Source organism: Heterodontus francisci, chromosome 34 (genome assembly GCF_036365525.1).
Source record: "Heterodontus francisci isolate sHetFra1 chromosome 34, sHetFra1.hap1, whole genome shotgun sequence".
Taxonomy (NCBI): Eukaryota; Metazoa; Chordata; class Chondrichthyes; order Heterodontiformes; family Heterodontidae; genus Heterodontus; species Heterodontus francisci.
The window spans coordinates 41,179,717-41,185,734 of record NC_090404.1 but is presented as its reverse complement, the minus strand read 5'-3'; the positions used below and the strand labels follow the sequence as shown (position 1 = coordinate 41,185,734).

Genomic DNA, 6,018 nt, shown 5'->3' with positions numbered 1-6,018 from the left:
TTTGTTTGATCAGACAATGATTTTCCAAGTGCTTGTTCATACTTCCTTCATGATAGATTCGGACATTTTCCAGACGACTGATGTTCAGCTAACTTGCCTACAATTCGCCATACTATAAGGGGAGCAATGTGGCTCCAGTGGCGCAATCGGTAAGCGCGTGGTGCTGAAACAGCAGTACGATTAATGAGCTATGCCGAGGTTGTGAGTTCGAGCCTCACCTAGAGCATAGACTTTTAGAAACGGGGTGCAATGAGAAACAGCTGTCCAGTGCAGAGAGCAGTCATTCATTAGTCTGAACTGGCCAGAAGAAGGGGAACAATAGAACTGTGATGTGACATCAAAGGAACAGGAGCCACGTGTGGTGAGAACACTGCAAAACTTCATAGTTATTTCCAGCAGAGAAGGAGACAACTCGGCCCATGCCATCTCTGCACAGAGCAACGCAGTCAGGCTCGATGCCCATAGCCCTGCAAGTCTGCTTTTCTCAGAATTCCTCCTGAAGGCATTGATAATTTCTGCTTCCACCACTCTTGTGGGCAGCGAGTTCCAGGTCATTATCACTTGAGATATAAAAACAGTGCTTCCTCATACTCCCCCACATCCTTTTTTTCCACAGAACTGGCAAATTGTGGTCACTACTCCTTGTGCAGTCTGTTAATGGGAACAATTTTTCCTTGTCTAACTTATCCAAGCCTGTCATAATCTGGTACACTGCTATTAAATCTCCCCTCAATCTCTTTTGTTCTAAGGAGAACAACCCCAGCTCTGCCAACCTAAAATAAAAGCAAAATACTGCGGATGCTAACCTAACCTTGTAACTAAAATGCTCCATCCCTGGAACCCTTCTGCTAAATCTCCTCTGAACTCTCTCAAGGACCCTCATATCAAAGAACATAGAACATAGAACAGTACAGCACAGTACAGGCCCTTCGGCCCACGATGTTGTGCCGACTCTTTAACCTACCCTAAGATCAAACTACCTCCATACCCTTCATTCTACCATCATCCATGTACCTATCCAAGAGTTGCTTAAATGTCCCTAATGTATCTGCTTCTACTACCACCGCTGGCAGTGCATTCCACGCACTCACCACTCTCCGTGTAAAGAACCTACCTCTGACATCTCCTCTAAACCTTCCTCCTGTCACCTTAAAATTATGCCCCCTGGTGATAGCCCTTTCTGCCCTGGGAAAAAGTCTCTGGCTATCCACTCTATCTATGCCTCTCATCATCTTATACACCTCTATCAAGTCACCTCTCATCCTTCTTCGCTCCAATGAGAAAAGCCCGAGCTCCCTCAACCTTTCTGCATAAGACATGCCCTCCATTCCAGGCAGCATCCTGGTAAATCTCCTCTGCAAACTCTCTAAAGCTTCCACATCCTTCTTATAATGAGGCGACCAGAAGTGAACACAATATTCAAAGTGTGGTCTAACCAGGGCTTTATAGAGTTGCAGCATAACCTCGCTGCTCTTAAACTCAATCCCCCTGTTAATGAAAGCCAACACACCATATGCCTTCTTAACAAACCTATCAACTTGGGTGGCACCTTTGAGGGATCTATGGACATGGACCCCAAGATCCCTCTGTTCCTCCACACTGCCAAGAATCCTGTCTTTAAGCCTGTATTCTGCATTCAAATTCGACCTTCCAAAATGAATCACTTCACACTTTTCCAGGTTGAACTCCATCTGCCACTTCTCAGCCCAGCTCTGCATCCTGTCAATGTCCCGTTGCAACCTACAACAGCCCTCCACACTATCCACAACTCCAGCAACCTTTGTGTCATCGGCAAAATTACTAACCCAACCTTCCACTTCCTCATCCAAGTCATTTATAAAAATCACAAAGAGCAGAAGTCTCAGAACAGATCCCTGCGGAACACCACTGGTCACCGAGCTCCAGGCTGAATACTTTCCACCTACTACCACACTCTGTCTTCTATGGGCCAGCCAATTCTGTATCCAGACAGCGATATTTCCCTGTATCCCATGCCTCCTTACTTTCTGAATGAGCCTACCATGGGGAACCTTATCAAACGCCGTGCTAAAATCCATATACACCACATCCACTGCTCTTCCTTCATCAATGTGTTTTGTCACATCCTCAAAGAATTCAATAAGGCTTGTGAGGCATGACCTGCCCCTCACAAAGTCATGCTTATTATCTCTAATCAAACTATGCTTTTACAAATAATCATAAATCCTGTCTCTCAGAATCCTCTCCAATAATTTGCCCACCACCAACGTAAGACTGACTGGTCTGTAATTCCCAGGGTTATCCCTATTCCCTTTCTTGAACAAGGGAATAACATTTGCCACCCTCCAATCATCTTGTACCACTCCAGTGGACAGTGAGGACGCAAAGATCGTCAAAGTTCTCCCTGTGTCTGCGTGGGTTTCCTCCGGGTGCTCCGGTTTCCTCCCACATGCCAAAAACTTGCAGTTTGATAGGTTAATTGGCCATTATAAGTTGCCCCTAGTATAGGTAGGTGATAGGGAAATATAGGGACAGGTGGGGATGTGGTAGGAATATGGGATTAGTGTAGGATTAGTATAAATGGGTGGTTGATGGTCGGCACAGACTCGATGGGCCGAAGGGCCTGTTTCAGTGCTGTATCTCTGAACTAAACTGAATCATCGCCAAAGCCGCGGCAAATTCTTCCCTCGCTTCCCGTAATAACCTTGGGTATATCCCTTATGGCCCCGGGGACTTATCTATCATCATGTCTTTCAAAATTTCCAGCACATCCTCCTGCTTAACATCAACCTGTTCGAGCATATCAGCCTGTTCCACGCTGTCCTCACAAACGACAAGGTCCCTCTCACTCGTGAATACTGAAGCAAAGGATTCATTAAGGACCTCCCCTACCTTTATTGTTCCTGAAATGTGGTGACAAGAACAGGACAGATTTGTGGCTAACCAGAGCTTTATAAAGGTTCACCATAATTGTACTGAGTACTTCTTTTTATTAAGCCTAAGATTCCTTATGCTTTACTAACTATTCTCTCAGTATATCTTGCCACCTTCAAAGATCTATGCACCAGCACTCCCAGGTCACTCTGTTCCAGCACACTCTTTAGAACTATGCTATGACGTCTACATTGCCTCTTCTTAATTCTTCTGTTAAAATGCATCACTTCACACTTGTGAGGATAAAATTCTATCTGCCACCATTCTGTCCATTCTACGATCCTATCTATGGCCTGTTGTAGCAGTTGGCAGGAAAAAAGTCAGAAGTGCAAGGGGAGAGCCAACTGCGTAACAGCCCCGACAACCAATTTTATCTGCAGCACATGTGGAAGAGTCTGTCACTCTCGAATTGGCCTTTTCCGCCACTCCAGGCGCTGTTCCACAAACCACTGACCACCTCCAGGCGCTTACCCATTGTCTCCCGAGACAAGGAGGCCAAAGAAGAAGATTGTTAATACTCCACACGTTAAGTCACAAAGCCTTAAGGCTTGTCTTTTTTACGTTGCTTGTCTCCTTCCCACTATTTTTCACTGTGGCCCTGTTTGATTCAGGCCCTTGATTTCTCTGCCTATCACTTTTCTTATTCCCCTTAATGTCTTTTGTTCTTGTCCTTGATTCCCCCTTCCTCTGACTCCTTGCAAAGTTTCCAATCCCCCTGCCATTTTAGTTCAATCCCCCCCAACCACTCGAGCAAACACTCCCCCTGGGATATACCTTTATGTTAGGTAAGACGTCATCTCGTGGAGCATTTTCCCCCTCTTTCCCATTGCCTCCAGTTTAGCTCGGGCTCCTTGATCCCATACTAGGTCTAATGTTATTTTTATGTCAATTTCAGTCACTGTCACCTCTTGAAAACAGCTCTATTTTCCATGTTTGGTCAAGGTTGTAATGAAGTCTGGAATTGCGTGCCCCTGGTGGAACCCAAACTGAGCATCGGTCAACGATGTGTTACTGAGTAATTGTTTATTGATAGCACTGTCAACGATACCTTCCACAACTTTGCTGATGATTGTGAGTAGACTGATGGGGTAGTTAATGGGCGGATTGGACTTTTCCCGATTTTTGTAGACAGGACATAGCTGGGCAAATTGCGCATTGTCAGGAAGATGTGCGTTTTGCAATTATACTGAAACAGCGTCTCTCAGGCCACAGCTGGTTCTAGAGCACAGGTCTTCAGTATGACAGTTGGAATTGTGTCAGGGCCCATCGTGTTTTCTATATTTAGTGCTTTCACCCGTCTCTTGACAGCATGTGGATTTAATGGAATTCTCTCGAGGCTGGCATCAATGATGATAAGGACCAATCTTCTCTTCAACCCAGGACCGAATCCGCTTCCACCACACTCTCCGTATTGGACAAAGCTTTGGCCCCAGCACTGATCCTTGAGGCACTCCACGAGGTGCAGTCTAATATCTTGAAAATGCTCCATTTATCCCTACTCGTTGCTTTCTGTCTGTTTACCTCTAAGTCCTCCTTGCATGTTAATATATTACTTCAATTCCATGAGCCTTTATCTAATGTATTAATCTTACCGAATGCCTTTTGGAAATCCAATTATACTACATTCCTGCCCTTTCAGTTACATCCTCAGAATTCTGGAATAAATCTGTCAATCAAGATTTCCATTCGGTAAAAACATGTTGACTATGTTTGATCAGACAATGATTTTCCAAGTGCTTGTTCACACTTCCTTCATGACAGATTCGGACATTTTCCAGACGACTGATGTTCAGCTAACTTGCCTACAATTCGCCATACTATAAGGGGACCGATGTGGCTCCAGTGGCGCAATCGGTAAGCGCGTGGTACTTATACAGCAGTGCAATTAATGAGCTATGCCGAGGTTGTGAGTTCGAGCCTCACCTGGAGCATAGACTTTTAGAAACGGGGTGCAATGAGAAACAGCTGTCCAGTGCAGAGAGCAGTCATTCATTAGTCTGAACTGGCCAGAAGAAGGGGAACAATGGATCTGTGATGTGACATCAAAGGAACAGGAGCCACGTGTGGTGAGAACACTGCAAAACTTCATAGTTATTTCCAGCAGAGAAGGAGACAACTCGGTCCATGCCATCTCTGCACAGAACAACGCAGTCAGGCTCGATGCCCATAGCCCTGCAAGTCTGCTTTTCTCAGAATTCCTCCTGAAGGCATTGATAATTTCTGCTTCCACCACTCTTGTGGGCAGCGAGTTCCAGGTCATTATCACTTGAGATATAAAAACAGTGCTTCCTCATACTCCCCCACATCCTTTTTTTCCACAGAACTGGCAAATTGTGGTCACTACTCCTTGTGCAGTCTGTTAATGGGAACAATTTTTCCTTGTCTAACTTATCCAAGCCTGTCATAATCTTGTCTACTGCTATTAAATCTCCCCTCAATCTCTTTTGTTCTAAGGAGAACAACCCCAGCTCTGCCAACCTAAAATAAAAGCAAAATACTGCGGATGCTAACCTAACCTTGTAACTAAAATGCTCCATCCCTGGAACCCTTCTGCTAAATCTCCTCTGAACTCTCTCAAGGACCCTCATATCAAAGAACATAGAACAGTACAGCACAGTACAGGCCCTTCGGCCCACGATGTTGTGCCGACTCTTTAACCTACCCTAAGATCAAACTACCTCCAAACCCTTCATTCTACCATCATCCATGTACCTATCCAAGAGTTGCTTAAATGTCCCTAATGTATCTGCTTCTACTACCACCGCTGGCAGTGCATTCCACGCACCCACCACTCTCCGTGTAAAGAACCTACCTCTGACATCTCCTCTAAACCTTCCTCCTGTCACCTTAAAATTATGCCCCCTGGTGATAGCCCTTTCTGCCCTGGGAAAAAGTCTCTGGCTATCCACTCTATCTATGCCTCTCATCATCTTATACACCTCTATCAAGTCACCTCTCATCCTTCTTCGCTCCAATGAGAAAAGCCCCAGCTCCCTCAACCTTTCTGCATAAGACATGCCCTCTAGTCCAGGCAGCATCCTGGTAAATCTCCTCTGCAAACTCTCTAAAGCTTCCACATCCTTCTTATAATGAGGCGACCAGAAC

At 45.3% G+C, this 6,018-nt stretch overlaps 1 non-coding gene across 1 annotated transcript; it reads left to right on the top strand.

Moving 5' to 3' along the window:
• Positions 1-4,749: 4,749 nt before the first annotated feature.
• trnai-uau (transfer RNA isoleucine (anticodon UAU)) lies at positions 4,750-4,844 on the top strand. Its single transcript has 2 exons — positions 4,750-4,787; positions 4,809-4,844. It is a non-coding gene; the product is annotated as a tRNA-Ile (tRNA).
• The last annotated feature ends 1,174 nt before the right edge of the window (positions 4,845-6,018 follow it).